The following is a 25,098-nucleotide window of genomic DNA, read 5'->3' as shown; positions in this document are numbered from 1 at the left end:
TCTTTAAAAAAGAAAGATGAAAGTGAAACAGGGTGGGCTATTGGACTAAAAAGAAATTGTTGAAAATAGTAAAAACATAAAAAGACTTAGTAAAACATTTAATAATACAGATCTCTCATCAGAACACAGGAGTTAAATAGACTGAAGTTTTCGGTTGGTATGTTTAAAAATAAACAATTTCATGTATATTTATTTAAAAATATTATATATACATATATTTTTTTAGTTGTCAAATTAGTAGTGGCTTAAAAAGTATCTTTGGGGTGCCTGAGTGGCTCAGTTGGTTAAGCCTCCTCCGACTTCGGGTGGAGTCATGATCTCGTGCTTCGTGTGTTCCAGCCCCATATCATGCTCTGCGCTGCCCGCTCAGAGCCTGGAGCCTGTTTCAGATTCTTTGTCTCTCTCTCTCTCTCTCTCTCTCTCTCTCTCTCTCTGCCCCTCCCCTGCTCACACTCTGTCTCTCTTTCTCAAAAATTAATAAACTTTAAAAAAACTTTTAAAAAGTCATCTTAAAATAGTTATTGAGCCTGGATTCTCTTGTCCTTGGGGTGACTGAGAAATAGGAAAGCTGAAAGGACTCCGTTTTAGAAAGGCTCCATTTCTGCTCTTTTCCTGCTAGGCCCTATTTACTTGTGTTCTAGTTTTTACCTTACATTTGAGTCAAAACTAAAGAAGCTATGTTCCAAGTCCAAGGGGGAAGTAATAAAGTTAATCATTCTCTGAGTTTTGTCTTAAGCCCCCAAATACCTGATAATATCTAAGAGCTGGATCCCAAACACATTCCAGGACATTAGCTTTGAACAAACCTGGCATCAATACCCCCTACCTTCAGTGATTTACTGAATAACACCTATTGTTCACCTGACACTTGCCTTTGATTAGACCCTACTCTGGATTTCTGGAGAAACATGTAACTAGAAGAACTCTTTCCAATATAATCGCTAACCCCAAGCGATGGGGCGATTCCTTCTTCCCACTCTATCGGCTGTTCTCGGTCATCCACACTATTCAGTAAACTCTGCTTTCACTTTCTCTGGCTTGTATTTGATTTCTGTCCTGTGAGAAGCCAAGGACCCTCTTGGCCGGTCCTGCGGGACCCCCCCTCTGCGTTCTTGGACCAGTCTGCTTGCATCAAATTCATGTAGTTTTGCAGACTGCATATTTTACAAGGCACCTAGGTTGGGGGGATGGGTGGTGACGCAGAGGAATGAAGCCATGCTTCTCTTTGATTAAAAAGAATTACCTGTAGGTTGACATAGGCCTTGAACAACTTCTTTTTACTGGTCTATATGTTCTTCTATTCCTCTTCTTAAATAATCTATTGCCAGAAACAATTGGGTTGAATGGAAAGGCATTACTCTTAGCATGAACGCTTTTGCAGGAAGGCTCCATCAAAAGTCTTAGGGTAGATTTATTATAATTCAAGTGAAAAAGGTCATGTTCTTAAAAATAATGCATATTATCATATATAAAATGTTAACAAGTTTTCTTGTGTTTTTAGCAAATAATTTTATTTTAAAAAACATTTGTTAAAATATCCATTTTGATATCCCACAATGTATAGTAAAACCAATTATTTCAATTTCAATTTCAATTATTTGAAATTGCTTCAAAAATATATTTCAATTATTACTCAGCACATCTTATCACTGTCAAACTATATGATTAGGGGGCGCCTGGGTGGCTCAGTCAGTTAAGCGTCCGACTTCGGCTCAGGTCATGATCTCACGGTCCGTGAATTCAAGCCCCATGTCGGGCTCTGTGCTGACAGCTCAGAGCCTGGAGCCCATTTCAGATTCTGTGTCTCCCTCTCTCTCTGCCCCTCCCCTGTTCATGCTCTGTCTCTCTCTGTCTCAAAAATAAATAAACGTTGGGGCGCCTGGGTGGCTCAGTCGGTTGAGCGTCTGACTTCGGCGCAGGTCATGATCTCACGGTCCCTGAGTTCAAGCCCCGCGTCAGGCTCTGGGCTGATGGCTCAGAGACTGGAGCCTGCTTTGGATTCTGTGTCTTCCTCCCTCTCTCTGCTCCTCCCCTGTTCATGCTCTGTCTCTCTCTGTCCCAAAAATAAATAAACATTAAAAAAAATTAAAAAAAAAAATAAATACACATTAAAAAAATTTAAAAAAAAACTATATGATTAAGACAACTATAGTCTAGATAATCACAGACAATTGTAATTGTTTCATTGGGTTATAAATACTTATGAAATTTACATCTTATATTCACTCTTAAAATATAGATCTTCCCTACCAGTAGCCTAGCTAACAAATTTCACATACAATAGATTTTTCTTGTAACTTTTTTTATATTGATGAAACAACCCGATCTTTACCTATATAATATATTTATACAGACATATTCCCAGATCTTTCTTCTTTTACCAATCAGAACTGCCATTCATGCCATTTCCTGTTATGCATTCCACCCAAGATAGGCCATTCCATCTGTTGATTCACAGAACTTGCTTGCTTTGTCTCATGTGACTCTACAACCTAAGAAACTTGTACAAACAACCTTTAAGACATCCTTCTACTATGCAGTAGGGACAACTACAGAAGGTATTTAGAGTCAGTGTGCACTCTTGGTTTGCATGGTCTGTTTTGGTTTGTTTGTTTATTGTTGATGTTTCTTGGAGAGAGAAAAAAAACACAGCATAAAAGTAGAAAATAAAACCAAGGCTCATTTTTCTCCATCTGAAGCTACAAATGCTAATTTTTGCCATTTACACTTTTAATCTAATTTTTGAAAAACAAAAACAGTACAAATATATTAAATTCCATTTAATCAGTTCTCAAAGGCAATTGACATTTTGAGTTTGTATTTTCTGTTTTTAACCCATTTTTTTTTCATTTGAGACATTTATTCAAACCCATCAGAGAAATGGACAGCTTATGTCTGTAACAAAGCATCATGTCTTAAAGCTTAGGTCCGTAATTGTATGAGAGTATATACTGTTACCTACAAACTAACTGATCACAGCACGTTTCAACGTTTAAAACAGAATAGGCTTCCCTGTAAAAGCAGCACCTTTGTGACATTTTTAACTTTAGTATTCCTATTCTTCTTCTTGATCCTCTCCTTCAACAGAATCCACACCAACTTCTTCATAATCCTTCTCAAGGGCAGCCATGTCTTCACGGGCCTCAGAAAACTGTCCTTTCCCCATGCCCTCACCCACATACCAGTGAACAAAGGCTCACTGGGCACGCATCAGGTCAAACCTGTGGTCCAGGCGAGCCCAGGTCTCAGCAATGGCTGTGGTGGTGCTCAGCATACACACAGCTCGCTGTACTTTGACCAGGTCTCCACCAGGTACCACAGTGGGATTCTGGTAGTTAGCCAGTGGGATGCTGGCTCCAACTGTGAAGCCGATGGGGCACTAGCCCACAAACTGGATGGTACGCCTGGTCCTGATGGTAGCACTGGCAGCGTTGACATTTTTGGGAACCACATCACCACAGTACAACAGGCAGAAAGCCATGTATTTATCATGGTAAGGGTCATATTTCACCATTTGGTTGTTTGTCTCAAAGCATGCCTTGGTGATCTCTACTACATAAAGCTGTTTGTGGTAGGCTTTCTCAGCAGAGATGACAGGAGCATATGTGACCAGAGGGAAGCGGATGTGGGGATAGGGTACCAAGTTGGTCTGGAATTCTATCCGAAAACATTTTGGGCTCCATCAAATCTGAGGGAAGCAGTGACGGAGGACACAATTTGACATGTTATCTTATTCAGGTTAGTGTAGATTGGGCATTCAGTGAGGTTTCTACCATAGATATCATACATGGCCTCATCGTCTCCAATGAAGGCAATCAGAGTGCTCCAGTCTGGTGTGAGTAGTGAGAATGGAGTGGTAAGACTTAACTACAGCTGTGGAAACCTGGGGGGCTGACTAAATGGAAAACTCCAGCTAGGACTTGTCACAATCGACAAGAAAGATGTTCCATTACCAGGGAGGTGAACCCAGGACCAATTCCCCCTCCAAGGCCATGGAAAACCAAGAAGTCCTGGAGACCTTGTGCACTGGTCAGACATTTCCAAATTCATTCCAAGACATTGTCAATGATCTCCTTGCCAATGGTGTAATGCCCTTGGGCATAGTTGTTGGCTGTATCTTACTTGCCTGTCATGAGCTGCTCAGGGTGGAAAAGCTGATGATAGGTGCCAGTGCGAACTTCATCAATGACTGTGGGTTCCAGGTCTACAAACACTGCATTGAACACATGCTTGCCAATACATGTTTTACTGAAGAAGGTATTAAAAGGGTCATCTTCTCTGCCAATGGTATTGTCACTTGGCATCTGACCATCAGACTCATGCCGTGTTCCAGGCAATAAAGCTCCCAATAGGCATTGCCAATCTGGACACCAGCCTGGCCAACATGGATGGAGATGAATTCACACATGGTTGCTGCTTTGTGGCTGCCAAGCAGATGGCAGAGAAGAAGAGACATTGTTATAGTGGTCGATATAATATAAACTGTTTTCTTTAACTTAGGGTATGTAATACATATATAGAAGAGTATAAAATAAAACATGTGCACTTAAATGCATTATTACAAAGTGAACACTGTGTAAACATCTCCCAGGTCAAAATATTAACATTGTTAGAATCTCAGAAATTATTCCCAACTGTCCCTTTCCCATAGTATCTTTCTTACTCCCTGTAAAATACCACTGCTCTGACTCCTGTGACAGTCATTCATATCCTTGCTTTGTTAAGTTTAGTCTCCACCTATGCATTCCAAATAATCTAGTTTTGTCCATTTTTGAAGTATATATCAATGAAATCATACACTTTATATTTTACATGTCTGGCTTTCACTTGATGTGATACCATTAGATTCAAACACATAGTTTGCACACTTCCTTGCTGTATTGTGTGCCATTTCCTGACTATACAATTTAATTCTTTATTATTGACAAAGATATGAATTGTTTCATTTTTCTCAGTATGACCAACATATGTATCCTAGGGTAACTGAGCATGTATTGTCTAGAGTATATTCTTGGAGTAGAATCATATTTGATAGGACATGTGAATTTCTAACTTGACCAGACAGTTCCAAACTCCTTCAGAAAGTCAGTGTACTAGTTTATACTCCTACTAGTAGTCTATAAAAATTTATTTGCTCTATGGTTTTGGAGAAATAGAATTATTTATGATATTAATGTAATAAAGTATATGTAATACTCATTACAGTGAGTGTAAATGGTACCTATTAGAGTGTTATTTTGAATTTACTTGATTTTAATGAGATGAACTGAATTTTCATGTTTCCCCTATACTTAGGAATTTTTTCTGAGAATTATGTAAGATTTTTATTCATTTTCTATTGGATTATTTCTCTTTTATCATTGATTTATAGGATTTCTTTATATAACCTAGATATTAATTCTATATTTTTGTTATGTACTACAGATATCTTCTGCTAGTTTGCACCTTTGCTTTTAATAATGTCTATAGTTTTTTCTTTTTAGTTTCTTTTAAATGTTTTTATTTATTTTTGAGAGAGAGAGAGAGGGAGACAGAGCACAAGTGGGGGAGGGGCAGAGAGGGAGACACAGAATCCGAAGCAGGATGCAGGCTCTGAGCTGTCAGCACAGAGCCCCATGTGGAGCTAGAACTCATGAACCACAACATCATGATCTGAGCCAGCGTTGGGCACCCAACCGACTGAGCCACCCAGGTGACCCTATAGTTTGTTTTCTTTACACATTTACTTACCTTAGGTTTTCCATCAATGGCAGATGTCCCTGATTCCCAAACTTTCCTGAGGTACTCCAAGATCCCTCACTGAATTCACAAGGGTTCTCCAGGACACTTTAAATTTTCAAAGGAAATTCAGCAACACTGAATACTGTGTAAAATACTTTCTTGAAGAAGTTTACAGTTTCATTATTAGATTGTTCTTCATTCTTTTGAATGATAACATGTTTGCTAAGCTAGGTTTCTGGTATTTTTTGTGGTCAATATAGACACAGATGACACACTCTTCACAAAATTAACTCAAAATATGTTATAGACATAAATGTAAAATTCAAAACTATAAAACTCCTAGAAGATATCATAGGAGGAAACCTAGATGGCCTTGGTATGGTGATGACTTTTCAAACACAACACTGAAGGCATGACCCATGAAAGAAAGAATCGATATGTTGGACTTCATTAAAATTAAAAACTTCTGCTCTGCAAAAAATAATATCAAGAGAATTAGAAAAGACTGGGAGAAAGTTTTGCAAAGACACATCTGATAAAGGACTGTTATTCAAAATATACAAATAACTCTTAAAACTCAGCATTAAGAAAATAAGCCATCTAAGTTAAAAAATGGTCCAAAATCCTTAACAGACATCTCAGCCAAGAAGATATACAGATGGTAAATAAGCATATGAAAAGATGTTTCACATCATATACCATTAGAGAAATGCAACTTAAGACAAGGACATACCTCTATACACCCATTGTAATGGCCCAAATCCAGTACACTGACAAAACCAAATGCTGGTGAGAATATGGAGCAACAGGAAGTCCTATTTATTCCTGGTGGGAATGCATACAATCATGTAGCCACCTGGAAAACAATTTAGTGCCTTCTGATAAAACTACTTGACATATGATATAGCAATCACACCTTGGTGTGCTAGCAACCAAGGTGTCCTTCAGCAGGTGAATGAATAAATACTGTATATCTACACAACAGAATCTTACTGAGAACTAAAAAGAAATGAGCTATCAAGTCATGAAAAGACGTGGAAGAAATGTAAATGCATATTACTAAGTGGAGAAAGCAACTTAAAAAGGCTGCTGACTGTGTTATTTCAACTGTATGAAATTTTTGAACAGGCAAAATTATAAAGACAAGAAGATTAGTGGTTGCCAGGAATTAGAGGAGGGAAGAGGGATGAATGGATGGAGCATAGATGACTTTGGGGGCAGTGGAAATACTCTGTCTGATACCATAATGATGGATACATGTTATTATACATCAGTCCAAACCCATAAAGTGTAAAACATCGAGAGTAAACCTAAATGTAAATATGGACTTTGGGTGATTGCAATCTGTTGACATAGCTTCATCAATTGTAATAAATGTACTACTCTGGCGAGAGATGTTGATAATAGGGCAGTCTATGCAGGTGTGGGGTATGGGGGCTTTGGGAAATCTCTGGCTCTGAAATTTGCTGTGAATCTGAAACAGCTCTAAAAAAAGTCTTAGAATAATTTTTAAAAATTTAAAAAGCAATTGCCACTCACAAATGAATTTGAAAAAGAAAATGAGGGTGGCAACCATCTAATCTAATTCAAAGGTTAAGAAGTTGTGCAGCACTCAGCAGGCACTCCATCCCATTAGTAAGTTAGTGAGGTTATTTAAGAATGAAATAAAAATATTTTTTTTTCAATTTATGCACATTTATTTTTCAAATAGCTACTACACTTTTAGGATATAAATATTATGTTTTTAGAAACTGTTAAACAGAATACTTGAGTGTTTCTTTTGGCCTATGAATATAATTAAAAAAAATTGAGACCCCCAAGGATGTCAGGAACAGACAAAATTTAAGAACTTCTGGAATAGTGTTGCATAAAGGAAGGTTCTAATTGATTGATTTGGGGAAATGTATAGGCATACCTCAGAGATATTGTGGGTTCAGTTTCAGACCACGTCAGTAAAGCAAATATTGCAATAAAGTAAGTCAAATCATTCTTTTGGTTTCCCAATGCATATGAAAGTTACGTTTCCATTATATAATAGTCTTTTAAGTGTGCAATAGCGTTATGCCTAAAAAATACATGCCTTAACTAAACATACTTTATTGCTAAAAAATGCTAACCATCATCTGAACTTTCAGTACACTGTAATATTTTTGCTGGTGGGGGATCTTGTCTCACTTATGGCTTCTGACTCATCAAGGTGGTGGTTATTGAAGACTGTGGTGGCTGTGGCAATTCCTTGGAATAAGGCAACAGTGAAGTTGGACTCTTCCTTTTGTGCACGATTTCTCTGTAGCTTGCAATGCCCTTTGATAGTATTTTACCCACAGTAGAACTTCTTTCAAAAGGGGAGTCAGTCCTCTCAAACACTGCTGCTTTATCACTAGGTTGGTATGATATTCTAAATTCCTTATTGACATTGCAACAGTCTTCACAGCATCTTCACCAGGAGTACAGGAGTAGATGCCATCTCAAGAAATCACTTCCTTTGCTCACCCATGAAAAGCAACTCCTCAGCCGTTAAAGTTTCATCATGAAATTGCAGCCATTCAGTCACATCTTTAGGCTCCACCTCTAATTCTAGTTCTCTTGCTATTTCCACCACACCTGCAGTTACTTCCTCCGTTGAAATCCTGTGCTCCTCAAAGTCATCCATGGGGGTTGGAATCAACCTTTGTTTTTCTTTGTTTTTTAGTTTTTACTTGACTTCCAGTTAGTTAAGATACAGTGTAATAGTAGTTTCAGATATACAATATAGTGAGTCAACATATTTATGACACTTGGGGCTCATCACAAGAGCACTCCTTAATCCCCATCACCTACTTAACCCATCCTCCCACCCACCTCCCCCCTGGTAACCATCAGTTTGTTCTCTATAGTTAAGGGTCTGTTTCTTGGTTTGTGTCTCTCTCTCTCTTTTTCCCTTTGCTCATTTGTTTTGTTTCTTAAATTCTACATATAAGTGAAATCATATAGTATTAGTCTTTCTCTGACTGACTTATTTTGCCAAATATAATACTCTCTAGCTTCATTCATGTCATGACAAATGGCATGATTTCATTCTTTTTTTGTGGCTGAGTAATCTTCCATTATACATGTATACATGTATACATATATATTCCATTGTGTGTGTGTATATGTGTATATATATTAATATATATGTATAATTGAATTATATATATTATATATATTAATATATATAATTCCATTATACACTTTATATATATATATACTTTTATATATATATATATATATTTATATATATATATATATATATATATATATATATATCCTTTCATCAATCAATGGACACTTGCACTGTTTCCATAATTTGGCTATTGTAGATAATGTTGCTATAAACATTGGGTTGCATGTATCCCTTCAAATTAGTATTTTTTATCTTTTGGTAAATACCTAGTAGTACTGAGGGTAGTTCTGTTTTTAACTTCTTTAGGAACCTTCATACTGTTTTCCAGAGTGGCTGCACCAGTTTGCATTACCACTAACAGTGCAAGAGGATTCCTCTTCTTAAACATCCTTGCCAACACCTGTTGTTTCTTGTGTTTTTTATTTTAGCCATTCTGACAGGTGTGAGGTCATATCTCATTGCCATTTTGATTTGTATTTCCCTGATAATGAGTGATGTTGAGCATCTTTTCATGTGTCTGTTGGCCATCTGGTTGTCTTCTTTGGAAAAATACCTGTTCTAGTCTTCTGCCCGTTTTTTAATTGAATTATTTGTTTGGGGGTGTTGAATTTTTTAAGTTCTTTATATATTTTGGATACCATCCCTTTATCATATATGTCATTTGCAAATATCTTCTCTCATTCTGTAGGTTGCCTTTTAGTTTTGTTGATTGTTTCCTTTGCTTAGCAGGTTTTTATTTTGATGAAGTCCCAATAGTTGATTTTTGCTTTTGTTTCCCTTGCCTCGGGAGACATATCTAGAAAGAAGGTGCAACTCCAGTGTAAAAAAAGTTACTGCCTATGTTCTTCTCTAGGATTTTTATTGTTTAAAATCTCAAATTTAGGTGTTTAATCCATTTTGAATTTATTTTTGCTTATGGTGTAAGAAAGTGGTCCAGTTTCATTCTTTTGCACGTTGTTGTCCAGTTTTCCCAGCACCATTTGTTGAAGAGATTGTATTTTCCCCATTAGATATTCTTTTCTGCTTTGTCAGAGGTGAATTGATCATATAGTTGTGGGTTCATTTCTGGGTTTTCTATTCTGTTGTACTGATCTATGTGTCTACTTTTGTGTCATTACCATACTGTTTTGATGATTACAGCTTTGTAACATAACTTGAAGTCTGAATTGCGATGCCTCCAGCTTTGCTTGTGTTTTTCAATGTGCTTTGACTACTTGGGGTCTTTTGTGGTTCCATACAAATTTTAGAATTGTTCACTCTAGCTCTGTGAAAAATGCTGTTGGTATTTTGATACAGATTTCATGAAATGTGTAGGTTGTTTTAGGTAGTATAGGCTTTTAACAATATTTGATCTTCCAATCCATGAGCCTGGAATGTTTTTCCATTTCTTTTTGTCCTCTTCAATTTCTTTTATCAGTGTTTTATAATTTTCAGAGTATAGGTCTTTTCACTTCTTTGGTTAAGTTTATTACTAGGTATCTTACTGTTTTGGGTGCAAATGTAAATGGGATTGGTTCCTTAATTTCTGTTTCTGCTGCTTCATTATTGGTGTATAGAAATGCAACAAAATCTCTATGGTGATTCTGTATCCTGTGACTTTACTGAATTAGTGTATCAGTTCTAGCTGTTTTTTGGTCAAGTCTTTTGGGTTTTCTATATAGGGTATCATGTCATATGCAAATATAGAATCAACTTCTTACAAGTTCCTGTAAATATTGATATTTTGACCACTTCCCATGAATCACAAATGTTCTTAATGGCATCTAAAATAGTGAATCCTTTCCAGAAAGTTCTCAATTTACTTTGTCCAGATCTATCAGAGAAATCACTATTTATGGCAGCAATAGCCTTCTGAAATATGTTTCTTAAATAATAAGACTTTAAATTCACGACTCCTTGATCCATGGGCTGCAGAATGGATGTTGTGTTAGCAGGCATGAAAACAACATGAATCTTTTTTTTATCATTTAAAAAAAATGTTTATTTTTTTTGAGAGAAAGAGAGAGAGTGTGTGTAGGGGGAGGGGCAGAGAGAGAGGGAGAGAAAGAATCCCAAGCAGGCTCCATGTTCAGCACCAATCCTGATGTGAGGCTCGATCCCACAACCCTGGGATCATGACTTGAGCTGAAATCAAGAGTTGGACACTCAACCAATTGAACCACCCTCGCCCCCCAACATGAATCTTGTACATCTCCATTAGAACTCTTAGGTAACCAGGTGTTTTTTCAACGAGCAGTAGTATTTTGAAGGGAATCTTTTTTTTCTGACCAGTAAGTCTCAATAGTGGGCTTAAAATATTCAGCAAACCATGTTGTGAAAAGACGTGCTGTCATCCGGGCTTTGTTATTCCATTTAGAGAGCACATGCATAGGTAGAATTAGCACCGTTCTTAAGGGCCTTTGAATTTTTAGAATAATAAATGAGCACTGGCTTCAACTTAAAGTTGTCAGCTGCATTAGCCCCTAACAAGACTCAGTCTGTCCTTTGAAGCTTTGAACCAGGAATTAACTTCTCTACAACTATGAAAGTCCCAGATGATATTTTATTTTAGTATAAGGCTATCTCATCTACATTGAAAATGTATTATTATAGCCACCTTCATTAATGATCTTAGCTAGATCTTCTGGATAACTTGCTGCTTCAGCTTACACTTTTATGTTATGGAAATGGTTTGTTTTTTTAAATCTCATGAACCTCTTCTGGTTTCAACCTTTTCTTCTGCAGCTGCCTCACATATCTTACCTTCATAGAATTGAATAAAGTTAGAGGCTTGCTCTGGATTAGGCTTTGGCTTACGGGGGTGTTGTGGCTGATTTGATTTTCTATCCAGACCACTCAAAGTTTCTCCATTTCAGTAATAAGGCTGTTTCACTTTCTTATCATTTGTGTGTTCACCAGAGTAGCACTTTTGATTTACTTCAAGAATGTTTATTTTGCATTCTTACCTTGGCTGTTTGGTGAGAGGCCTCCCTTTCAGTTTATCTTGGCTTTCGACCTGCCTTCCTCACTAAACTTAATAATTTCTAGCTTTTGACTTAAAGTGAGAGATGTGCAGCTCTTCCTTTCACTTCGAGGACCTTGTACAGTTTTTATTGGCGTAATTTCAATAGTGTTGTGTCTCAAGAATAGGAAGGCCTGAGGAGATGGAGAGAAACAAGGAACCGCCAGTTGGTGGACATATTCAGAACACACACACTTATCAATCAAACCTACTGTCTTCTACAGGCATGGTTTATGGCATTCCAAAAGTTATGATAGTAACATCAAAGATCACTGATCAGATCATCATACAAATATAATAATGCAAAAATTTAAAACATTTTGAGAATTACCAAAATGTGACACAGAGACACAAAGTGAGCAAATGCTGTTGGAAAAATGGCACCCGTGGACTTCCTTGATGCAGGGTTGCTACAAACCTTCAACTTATAAAAAAAATACAGTATCTACAAAGCATATCAAGAGTTGGATGAAATCAAGAGTTGGACGCTTAACTGACTAAGCCACACTGGTACCCCAATAACCTGGGTATTGCCTCCAAAATCTTATAATAGGAGAAAGAAATAACATTTATTTTGTCTCTGATTTTCTTTGTGATGACTACTCACTGTTTTTTTTATTGAAGTATAGTTGACATACAATGTTATATTAGTTTATTAGTAATATTAGTTATATTAGTAAAACAAAGTACAATAAAATGAGGTCCAACTGTACAAATTCTATAGTTGAACATATAACTAATAAGCTGGGAGACTGAGTTGGAACCGAAATATCCCTTCATATTGTGCCTGGATAAGCTTTAGTCTCATTAACTGAATAGCAATTTCAACATGGCTGTTTCTCTGCTTAAATTGACTCAAATTTGTCATCATGAAATTTTGTTCCTCATGATTAAGTAATCTTTAATAGGTCATTTAAAATGTGTCTTTAAATAAAATAATAGGCCCAATATACCTGACTGTTACCTCTTAATTTCCTGCTTTAATTATTGTAATTAGTAGTTCTTTATTCCATTTAATGCTACACAGCTATAACAAGTAACCTTTAGCTATTTTGATGATCTCTATAAAATTTTAATGTTTAAAACTTGTTATGATACTTTATTACTTTTCTGAGCATTCTGATTTTGTAGAATAATAATACCACTAACTTTAAAAAAAAACCCATCTGAAGTTATAGCTATTGATGTTGGAGAGAAAGAAAAACCAAAAAATCTTGTTATGTGTACAACTTCACTGCTTTTCTCTGATATTTCTTTTTCTTTTCTTTATGTAGGAAATGAATGAGCAGAGGTTTGGGGTGGGACAAATACCAATAATTTCATTAGGTTAAGCTGTTTTTCCATTCATTTTTGTGCATGATGGACAGAAATGTTCTTAGGCCCAATTCTACTCGTTTTGAATTTTATTTACTATATACCTTTACATCAGTTCTTTTTTTTTTTTTTTACAAGTTGTCTATTAATTTGCAAATGATACATTTTCCAAAATAAGCAAACCAAATAAAATAATAAAAATGTCTTTGGAACAACCTTTGAATAAAACTTCTTTCATAAAAGCTGTTATTCTATACAAAATATATTTAAATTATTATTTCATTTGAAGTTAACAACTACTCTGTATTTATCAAGACAAAAGAAAAAAACAAACTTAAATAGATAAGATGATGTTCCAATTCTCACCTATATATTAGTGGATATAATTCATTTTTTAAAAGTATATATTTTAACTCAATATCAAATGTCCATTCAAATGTACTATGCTAAATCACTTTTTTTATAGAAATTAAAAAGTAACAAAAATATTGTTGACAGATTCTCTTGTGTTTTGTTTTTCTCAGGGAAAAAAAAGAAAGTTTGAAAGAAAATCCTAAGTATTCTGAATAATATTATTTGCCTCTCCTTTTCATTGTAATTATGATTTCCCCACCTCCTCCTTGAATTTATGTTAACTGATTGGAGTGTCTTTCTCAACATATGTGGAGTTATTCTATACTGTGAAATATTCCAGCCATACTGTATGAGCCTAACCTGGCTTGTTATCTGTTTTTGATAACCAACAAATTTTTTAAACACCACTATACCCATTTGTTTATGTACTATTAATGTCTGCATTAATGGTACAAGGGTAAAATTGAATGATGTGACAGAGACTGTATTGGCCTGCAATGCATAAAACACTATCTGGCCCTTTAAAAGAATTTGTCAATCACTGTTCTCTAGTAACAATATGAACAAGAAAAGTCTACTGCACTTTTAAGCATTAAGACCAGATTGAATGAACAAGCTAAGAGAAAACATTTAATATGAAGCTATGACTTGCAGGTGTCATAATATATTTTGTATGTTAAGAAGAGTAAATTCACAGGCCTAATATTATACTCTTAACTTTTTATTCCTTTTATTTTCTTGTTTGCTTTCTCATAAATTTTATAATTTCATTAGTAGATGTAATAGTATTTACCGTTAAACCCAGGTCTTTCAGGATAAATTAGGTCAGAAAGGAAGGAAAAAGAAAAAATGTATGCCAGGCAGAGGAAATAGCCTATGCAAACACCTGTAGAAATGAGGGAATATATAGTTGAGATTGTTGGAGTAAAAGGTGTGTAGAGAAATATTTAAGGTTATAGCACATACATTAGTGTATAATCCCTCTGTATGCTGTAAATTAAAGATGATGACAATTTTTTGACAACTCTCCACATGAGAGGTATGAGCTATATCTTTCCCTTTGTAATATGGACAGGCTATTGACTTCCGTGGCTGATAGAATATAGAAGAAATGACACCGTTTAAGGTTCTGGACCTATCTTTAAGAGACTGTCACATTCCATTTCTTGTCTCTTGGAATTGTTATTCTGAGAATCAGCTGCCATGCTGTGAGAAGCCCAAGCCACATGGAAAAACACATGGGATTACTCTAGTCAGCAGCCTTAGTTGAGCTCCTGGCCAGTGACCTCAGTATCAACTTCTAGTTATGAGAATAAGACATATAAGACATGCAGCTTAGTTGAACCCAGTCTTTAAAAATGACTTCTACCTCAGCTGCTACTTGACTACAATCACATGGGACCCCTGAGCAAGAACTATTCCACTGCACCCAGAGAGCCCATAGAATTGTAAACAACAATAATAAACTGTGATTTTAAGATTTGATGTAATTTGTTGTGTAGCAACACATCATCAGATCATTGTTTCTCAAAATATTCGTAAGCAGCATGTCTATGGATCTAAATATTTTTTAGTTTATTGAAGATATGACCAAAAGAGATACTGTTAAATTTGGCATAACGGCTATTACTTAAGCTGTGCCGATTCACAAGCTCTGAAGTCTTGGGTTGTTTTTGTTTTTGTTTTGTTTGAAGTTCATTGATTTATTTTGAAAGAAACAGTATGAGTGGGGGAGGGGCAGAGAGAGAGGGATACAAAGAATCCCAAGCAGGCTCCACACTGTCAGCCCACACCCCGACACGGCACTTGAACCCGTGAAACTATGAAATCGTGACCTGAGCCGAAATCAAGAGTTGGACGCTTAACTGACTAAGCCACCCTGGTGCCCCAATAAGCTCCAAAATCTTATAATAGGAGAAAGAAATAACTTATATTTTGTCTCTGATTTTCTTTGTGATGACTACTCACTGTTTTTTTATTGAAGTATAGTTGACATACAATGTTATATTAGTTTTAGGTATGTACACATAGTGATCTGACAATTCCACACATTACATAATGCTCAGTACAGTAAGTGTAGTTACTGTCTGTCACCAATGTTATTGCAATGTTATTATTATTATTTTGTTATTACAGTATTATTGAGCATATACTCTATGTTGTGACTTTTCATCCCTGTGACTTATTTATTTTATAAATGGAAGTTTGTACTCACTTCTACATGATTTTAAAATACTCACATTATAAATTGAATTATACTTTTTTTTTCCTACCATGAGATTAGTGTTGTTATGGATTTAAAAAGTGAGACAAAAAGCTTTTTGGCAAGGCTTAAGCAGAAGCCTTTTTTCTCATTTTGCTGCAAAATTAGTTACCTTCTTGTTTTTAAGTGGATTATTTTTTAAAAATGCTTCAGTAGAGGTCCTATTTTCTTCTCTCAAGTAGGTAACATACACAGCAGAGGTACTGACAGAAAACGGTGCAGCATTTGCATTTATAAGACCACAGTTAGAACAGCTAAACACAAAACGATTTGATGACATCAGCAGCTCCTCCCCAAACTATACATTTCAAATTGACAGGAAAAAACGTTTTTGTTCTCCGTGATATATATGTTAAATTTCTGAGGCTTTGTAGGTCCTCAATAAATGTTTGTTGAATGGATGAAAGGAAAAACAAAAACAAAAACAAAAACAAAACACAGTCTCTCCCAGACAGAGGCTTTTAGCCTTTATTCCTAACTGAACTCCCTGATGCTTCATTCAGATCCCACTGTAAGCCCGACCTGCTTGCTGTAGAGAACTGCATCATACACCTTCTCATTTCCAGATCCCACCTACAGTGAGAGCTGCATGCAGTTTATTTGAATTCCATGCTTTTTATCCAGGAGAGCAGTAAGTGTTGGCCCTAAAGGTAACTGAATAGAAGAATGTCATTCTCTATGATTGCATCATTATCTGAATTATAGGCTATTTGTTCTATCTCTGCTAAGTCCATACCCTTCATATCCTAGGAAGTGAGACAAATTGGTTGGTTAATTAACAGGATTTTCTCTAATGATACAGAGGGCATGGATTCCTGGGGAAATCTGTTCATTTCTTTGAACCTCATTTTTATTATCAACAATATGGAATCCTATCCTGCAACGTTATTATGAGGATTACTGTCCATACTGTCATATTGTCCATTACAATGTTAAAGTATAATAAAATTACAATGTTTTAGATATGTATGATAAATGTCTGTTTAGATATTTGGATAAATGTGTGTTATTATTAATTTGTCTGCTAACATTTATGGGCCTTTCCTACATTACTTTATCCATATGGCAAGATAATTCTTCTAAAGATTGGTACAGCTTTCTGAAATTATGCCCAAATGATAGGTTAGTCCTAATACTATAAATGTAAATGTTTGGGTGTCTCTAATACAATGGACTTTTAAAAAATTTAACAATATCAAGGTTCCTAGGTGGCTCAGTCAGTTAAGCGTCCTTCAGCTCAAGTCATGATCTCACGGTCCATGAATTCGAGCCCTGTGTTGGGCTCTGTGCTGACAGCTCGGAACCAGGAGCCTGGTTCAGATTCTGTGTCTCCTTCTCTCTCTGCCCCTTCCCCACTCATGCTGTGTTTTTTTTCACTCTCAAAAATGAATAAATGTTAAAAAAATCTAAAAATTTAACAATATCTAAATATATTTATTTTATATGCCAGATATTTAAGGTAACTAAGTTCTGAAATTGGCGTTAGGTCTATTTCATCTATAACATGTGTAGATTAAGAAGATTTATTTCATGTGATCCATTTCCCTAGGAACAAATTGACAATATCACTTATCAATATATCCTTATGATGTTAAATATCATCCCCTTGCATTGGCAGAGGACACATTTCATCCACCATCTCTAACAGCACTATTAACTTTTAATAAGCAGTTTCTCTTCAATTGGCTATGCTAAACAAGACTGAAAATGATGTTTTACATCCTCAGTGAAATTTTTGTTCTTCAAATAACTGTCTTTCCAGCTGGTTATAGAATCATACGAGCTAAATAACTATCCCACATGTAGCAGCAGCTATGTGTTAGATCTTGTTCTGAATCCTTCACATTAGTAAGTCATTTATTTCCTGCAACATGTAAGATCTGTACCATCATTATTCCATCCTCTGGAGAAGAAACTTAGGTAAGGAGATAGATAGCAAGTAGTCTGCTCAAAGTCACAGAACTAAGAAGTAGTAAAGCTGCAATTTGAATCCAGGCAGGCTATCTCTAAAGTTTGTGGTTATATAACTGTATTATGCTGCCTTTTGAGATCCCAAATATCTGAATGCAGAACTAATAAGAATGAATAAATTAGATATGGGAATAGATTTTCCTGGCATCTCTATAAGAGTAGGAAATTCATGGCCTACTAATTGCATTGCATCTGGTAGAAGGCCCCACTTAAAGGACGGGTATTCGTTTTTTAAGGCTGCTGCAATGAATTACCACAAGGTTTGTAGCTTAAAATGACAGAAATGTATTATTTTATAATTCCAGGGAGCAGAAGGCTGTAGAGGAGATTTCTTCCTTGTCTCCTGTAGCTGCTGGTGTTGCCAGGCATTCTGTGGCTTATGGCAGTATGACTACAATCTCTGCCTATACGTTCACATGGCTTTCTTGCCTACATCTCTTCTGTGACTGCATCATAGGGCCTTTGCTTCTTGTATAAAAACACAGGGTGATCTCGTGTCTAGAGTCTTAATCACAAATACAAAGTCCCTTTTTCCAAATCATGTCACCTTTATAGGTTCCAGGGGTTCGGACTTAAGGCCTATTTTTTTGAGGCCACTATTTAACCCACCACAGTATATATCTCTAGATCATAGATAAAAAATCACCTGCCTTCTTTTTGACCAATCTCTGGGCAATTGAAGGACTGCATTTATCTGATATAAAACAAAAACAAATCTTGGAAAACCACTTAAAATATTTTTTCAAAAAAAATTCAGCAGAAACCAAAAGCTATTTAAGTCTAAATATTTCTACAAAATAGTGAAAGTTACCTGTTGAGCTTTTAAACTAAGCCTGTATAAAGGTTAAAGTAGGTGTAAGCTTAACAGGAAGCCTCCTGAGATAAAATAATCCTAAGTGTTGCTTCAAGGAAAACTAGAAAGGAGAATGTTGAGGTATTTCATTTTATTAACCATTTTTAATTTAAAGAAGATAAGCTCTTCCTTCCCAGCACTTGAGAAAGAAGATGGGTTGGCAAAACCCAGAAACATTTCCCTAATGCTCATGGGAATGTCCCTGAAAAATCTATTTTTTTTATTTTTATTTTTTTTAAGTTTATTTATTTGTTTTGAGAGAGAGAGAGAGAGAGAGAGAGTGAGTGAGCAGGAGAGAGAGAGGGCAGAGAGATAGGGAGAGAGAAAATCCCAAGTAGGCTCCCTCCTGTCAGTGAGCCCGATGTGGGGCTTGATCCCAGAGATCCTGACCTGACCCCAAACCAAGAGTCCAATGCTTAACCGACTGAGCCACTGAGGCGTCCTGAAGAATCTCTTATTATCTATATACCAAACTATCTCAGCAGAGGCAGAAGGAACTATAGCTGTTAAAAACTTTTATCTTTCTTGTCTGAGTAAAGGCAGAGAGAGAAAAATGCACTTTTCATAACCACAGAGAGCTAATTCTTTCCACAAGAAATAATAATTGAAAAGGACTGTGGACAAGAGAAAGTAAATGTACTGGGATCCCCAGAGAGAATAGGAGTATGAAACAAGGAGACATATTGAGAACTCCAGGTGAAATTCTCCATTCCTGCAATGTACTAATGAAAACTGTGTAAAAACCAGTGGGTGCCCTAAGCTTTTCATTCTTTGAACTTGTAATGATGGGTGAGAGAAATGAGGTGGTGCTGAATAGTGATGACAAACTCTAAGGTAGGCATTGGCTACAAAGCTTCATGCCACATTAAGAAATTACCTCAGGCTGAAGAGTATCAATCCATTGTGTTAGAATATCTCCAAATAAATGAAATGACACCTAGTGTATAACACAGAGAAAACATCTCAAAAGAGAGATCAAAGTCAGGTCCTCAAGAAGTCCTTTATGCTCCTGGACTCTAAAAGTGTAGACTTAATACAATTTCCAGCCCTCATACTGTATTGAGAACACAGAAATAGAATAATCTAACTAGGAAGATTAGATAGGGCATGCCACTTTAAACAAAAACAAAATTAAGAAGAATAGCTTTAAAACTATTCAAATACACAAAAGTAACAAAGTGGCAAAAACTAACATGTTTGCACAGATAGATAGATGGAAAATTCCAGTTACAGGGAAATGTAATCCAAAGAATAAGAAGCAGAGATAATAAAAACCCTAGTTTTTACAATAAGTGTTATATGTTATAGAAATAAATTACTAAAATCATGGAATCAACAAAATAAAAGCTCAAAGATGTAATATTTAAGCAAAGTAGAATTAGAGTTGAAAAGAGAAATTGACAAGCTAAGTAAACAATTTGAGGATTATAAACTAGTAGAATTATTATTTAAAGTGTGATAAATAAAGCAGAAAGATATGAGGCACCTGATGGCTCAGTCAGTTGAGCGTTGGACTTCAGCTCAGGTCATGATCTCATGGTACTTGAGTTCAAGCCCCACATTGGGCTCACTGCTGTCAGCGCAGAGTCTGCTTCAGATCCTCTGTCCCCCTCTCTTTCTGCCCTTCTTCTGCTCATGCTCATGCTCTCTCTCTCTCTCCCAAAAATAACCATTTAAAAAAAATAAGGCAGAAAAATAGACTTCAATTTAAATACTAACAATTAATGCAAAGGGAAAAAGCAAAGAAGTTATACAAGTAGATAATCAAAATGGAGGATAAAGGAAATGCAACTTAAAAGTGATTGTTCTCTAAATAGAAAACTCAAAAAATGGAACAGAATTTTCTTCAGCCTGGCAGCTTCTGCCTGATTTGGTTTATGCCAAGCATCTCTGCCATCTCATGATCCCTGATGTTGACTTTGTTATCTTCTTGGCCTGAGAGAGCCAAGTAGAGGCAATGAGGAATCAATAGATGATAGAGATGTCATTGAAGGAAAATCCCCATTCCCTCCCACACCATTTGCTGCAGAAGGCTCACCACACCGGCTCCTTTTATGCTTGTATCTTCAGGACCATCTGCACCCACTAGTTCAAGCCAAAACCCTCAGACTGAATATCAGTGCTTTTTTTATTCTTATTATTATTCCCCCTCCCCAGCATTATTGAGAGACAATTGACATATAGTGTTATGTAAGTTTAAGGTGTACAGTGTGTTGATTTGATACATGCATCTGTTGTGAAATTATTACCACAACAGTATTCGTTAGGATCAGTTAACATTTCCATAACCTTATATAATTACCTTTTGTGTATGTGTATGTGTGTGTGTGGTAAGAATATGTAAGATTTACTCTTTTAGCAACTTTCAAGTATACAATACAGTATAGACACCTTGATGAGTATTCAATTTCCAGAACTTACTCATTTGATAACTAGAAGTTTGTACATTTTGACTAACATCTCGCATTTCCCCCACCCCTTGGCCTGATAAACACTGCTCTAACTCTCCTCTGTTTCTATGAGTTAGAGTTTTTTTTTTTTTTTTTAATTTCATATATAAGTAAACTCATGCAATGGTTTTTTTCACTTGAAAAGATTATTTTTATTTTTATTATTAAAGTAGAGTTGACATATACTTATAGACTAGTTTCATGTATACAACACAGTGATTCAACAGTTCTATGCATTACTCAATGCTCACCATGATAAGTAGATCATACAATATTTTTCTTTCTCTATTCAACTATTTCACTTAGCATAATACCCTCAAGGTCTAGCCATATTGTCTCAAAAGGCAGGATATCTTTTTTTTTTAATATAGCTAAGTTATATTCCTTTGTATGTACAAATTTTGATATATTACATGTTTGTTATCCATTCATCTGTTCATGGACACTTAGGATGTTTCCAAAGGTCGTGTCTTCATGAATAATGCTGCAATGAACATGGTGGTACAGATATCTCTTTGAGATAGTGATTTAATTTCCTTTAGGTATAAACTGGGATTGTTGTATCAAATATTACCTATACTGTTAGTTTTTTGAGGAAACTTCATTCTCCAGTTTTTCACAGGGGTTGTACCAATTTCCACCTCCACCCACAGTGAACAAGTGTTTCCTTATCTCTACATCTTCACCAACGTGTTATCTCTTGTCTTTTTGTTAATAGCCATTCTAACAGACCTGAGGTGGTATCTTATTGTGGTTTTGACTTGCATTTCCCTGATAGTGATGTTGCATGTCTTTTCATGTACCTTTTGGCCATTTCTGTCTTCTTTGGAAAAATGTCTATTCAGGTCATTTGCCCATTTTTAACTGGATTATTTGGATTTTTTTTTTTTTCTTTTTGGTATTGAGTTGTAGGAGTTCCTTATGTATTTTGGATGTTAACTCCTTATCTGATACATAGTTTGCAAATATTTTCTCCTAGTTTGCCTCTTAATGCTATTGATTGTTTCTTTTGTTGTACAGAAGCTTTTTAGGATTCTCTGGGGCACAGACATGAGTGTCTCCCATCTGGTCCCGGTGCCAGCAAGCCTGTTTGTGACCTGTGGCTGGAAGAGGGCTGTGCAAATTATAGGGCCCTTTCAGGATCTCTGGGGGCTCAGGCAGGAGTATCCCCCGCTGGGTCCCTGTGCCAACAGGCCTCTTCATGAGCTCTGGCTGGGAAGAGCCTGGAGTTGAGTGTAGAAACCTTTCAGGGTCTCTGGAAACGCAGAAAGGAGTGCTTTTCACTGGAACCCTGGACCCTTAGGGTTGCTGGCAGACTAGCCAACTGTGGCTGTGAGGAACCTGGAGCCCTATATAGACCCCTTTCAGGATCTTCAGGGTCATAGTACTGTCTCCTTCAGGAACCCTGTGCCAGAAAAACTGTTTATGGACTGTAATTGGGACAGGAGCCCAGTTGCAGGGGCCTATCAGGGGCCTGTCAGGGGCCTATCATCTTCATAACTGAAGTTGGTGAGCTTACCTCCAGGGGCTCTGGAACTGTGGCCAAGAGGGGCTGGAGCCGGTTTATAGACCACTTCAGGGTCCACGGCCTGAATTCTGTATGCCCATCACTGATGCATAAATGAGCACAACTGCTCTCAGGTCCTTTGGCATATGGTGCTGGTGACAGGACCAAGCCAGACCTGTCTCTGAGTCCTCAGGGGTATCAAGCTTTTTCTTGGTCTGTAGCAGAGACTGCAGTTGGTGTGTCAGCTGCCTGGATACGAGCCAGTGTTCTCCGAATGGCTTTCCTAGGTCTTGGACTGCCCTGGGGTTTCACAATCTCCTCTATGTATCTCACAAATGCCACAAAAACACTTTATCCTTGGATAGATGCCAAGTTGTTGTTGAAGGGGGGATAAGCGAGGGAAGGGACATCTTAGCCATATTACTGACATCACTTCTCCATTGATCCTTTCTGTATTCCATCCAGCTGGTTGTGTATCTTGTTGATTCTGAACAGAAAAAAATCTTATCCCAATTAACATTTCTATCATTACTTCCCTGTACCAAACTTATTTGGCCATCTTTTAGGCAATAAAGCATTCACCAGTATCTCCCATGAATGATATATGCATGTTCAATAAAAGACTATGAAGTAAATTATTTAAGGCCTATCAATATCCTGGCCCTGGAAATATTAGGGACACAATTGAGTCCATGCCATGATTATTTTAAGGAACTTGAAAGTTAGTTGTTAATATTTTTCTAGCAAAGAAAAAATTCCATTTGGTAAGACACTGAAATCTGGAATTTCAGTTAAACATGTGTATAGGTATATAAGAAAAATCAGATCTGTTTATCTCAGGGGGAAGGTGTTTTGATTGGCCATTGTTTTTAAATGAGCATATCCCTATGTGAATCAATGTCACACAGATCTTTTTATTATGATATAAACTCCACACTGTTATTTTTACTTTTTAAATCCAATTTAACAGTATTACTTTCCTGCTTAGAAAACATAAGTGATCACTCTTAGAACACTTCCTTAACACATTTTCTTGCATATATCAAACATTTAAATACTCAGTAAAATATAACCTTATTTATCTTAATATGGGACATACAGGGAAGACTGGGTGACTCCATTAGTTGAGCATCCGACTTCATCTAGGGTCATGATCTCACGATGCATGGGTTTGATCACCACATCAGGCTCTGTGCTAACAACTCAGAGCCTGGAGCCTGCTTTGGATTCTGTGTCTCCTTCTATCTCTGCCCCTCCCCAGCTCATACTCTGTTTCCCTCTCTCTCTCTCTCTCTCAAATAAATAAACATAAAAAAATTAAAATATGGGTCATAAAACATATAAAACTCTTACCAATCAAAAACATAGACCTCCAGCATTTCAAATGTTTTTCGGAGACCTCAACCATTAATTTAATCAACTTAGCATTTGCCAAATACTTATTTGAGTTAATTTAATATTTGAGATAGAGATTATGGTAAACATGTGTCTTTGTTTGGGCTGCTATAACCAACTTAGTAGCTTATAAACAACAGAAAGGTTTTTTTCTCACAGTTCTGGAGTCTGGGAAGTCTGAGATCAAGGTACCAGCATGGTTGGATTCTGGTGAGGGCTCTCTTGCTGGTTCATAACCATCACCTTCCTCTGTCCTCACATGTAGAATGGGTCTCTGTGATATCTTTTTATAATGGCACTAATTCTATTCATGATGGTTCCACCCCCTTAACCTAGCCACCTCCCAAAGGCCCCACCCCCTAATACCATCACCTTGGGCATTTGGTTTTCAACTTTTCCTTTTGGGAAGACATAAACATTCAGAACATTGCAGCATGTTAACTAGTTATTACACTAGATTATCCAAAATCTCTGTATTAAGTTTTAAAAAGTACTTAGTTATAGTGCATTTACTTCTCATCAGAAATATTTTATTAAAATTAAAATGAATATTGTCTTCAACTTTTATTTCACTAAAAGAAATGTCATTTCAAGAATGTTACAATGTGACAATGTTGAATTTTAACCAAGCCCTATGATCCTAGAGGACAGCAAAGGTTAAGAAAGCCTCCTACCATTTGTATTCTGTGAAATGGCTTATTGCCGTGAGCTACCCTTCCCCGTATGGCTTAGATAAGAATCACATATGGCCCTTCTTCATTGCTTATGACAAGCCAAAGACTCCAAATTCCCAGTCCTTGTTTCATGAATGATTAGCTGAATTGCTTGTCTCCACTTGATCAATGGGAAGAAAACTCTTGTTAATTGAGTTGTGTTTATGCTTCTCTTCCCACAAATTCCTGGATTTAAGCCAGCATTTAGCCCTTCTTAAGAATAGGCTGGTCTCTGGGTAAAAATTCTCTAACTGGCTATCCATTCACTCCATTGTTTTATTCTTCACACCTGTTTCTTTCTAGCTTTGTTTAATCCTCTCTGGTAAATTAAAACAAACAAACAAATGAAAAAACCTCTAACTTCAGAGGCTTGCAGCATTTATGGTCGCAGTATTCCTCCTATTACAAAAG

At 36.4% G+C, this 25,098-nt stretch overlaps 2 pseudogenes; both read right to left on the bottom strand.

Moving 5' to 3' along the window:
• Positions 1-2,989: 2,989 nt before the first annotated feature.
• LOC109272179 (tubulin alpha-1A chain-like) lies at positions 2,990-4,408 on the bottom strand (annotated as a pseudogene).
• A 3,425-nt stretch (positions 4,409-7,833) lies between these two features.
• The window catches only part of LOC128775926 (tigger transposable element-derived protein 1-like), a 163,829-nt pseudogene continuing 146,564 nt past the window's right edge, over positions 7,834-25,098 (bottom strand).

The sequence above is a fragment of the Panthera pardus genome, unplaced genomic scaffold (assembly GCF_024362965.1).
Source record: "Panthera pardus isolate Hobbes unplaced genomic scaffold, ASM2436296v1 HiC_scaffold_11, whole genome shotgun sequence".
Taxonomy (NCBI): Eukaryota; Metazoa; Chordata; class Mammalia; order Carnivora; family Felidae; genus Panthera; species Panthera pardus.
The sequence above is the reverse complement of the archived record's forward strand: the minus strand, read 5'-3'. Positions and strand labels throughout refer to the sequence as shown.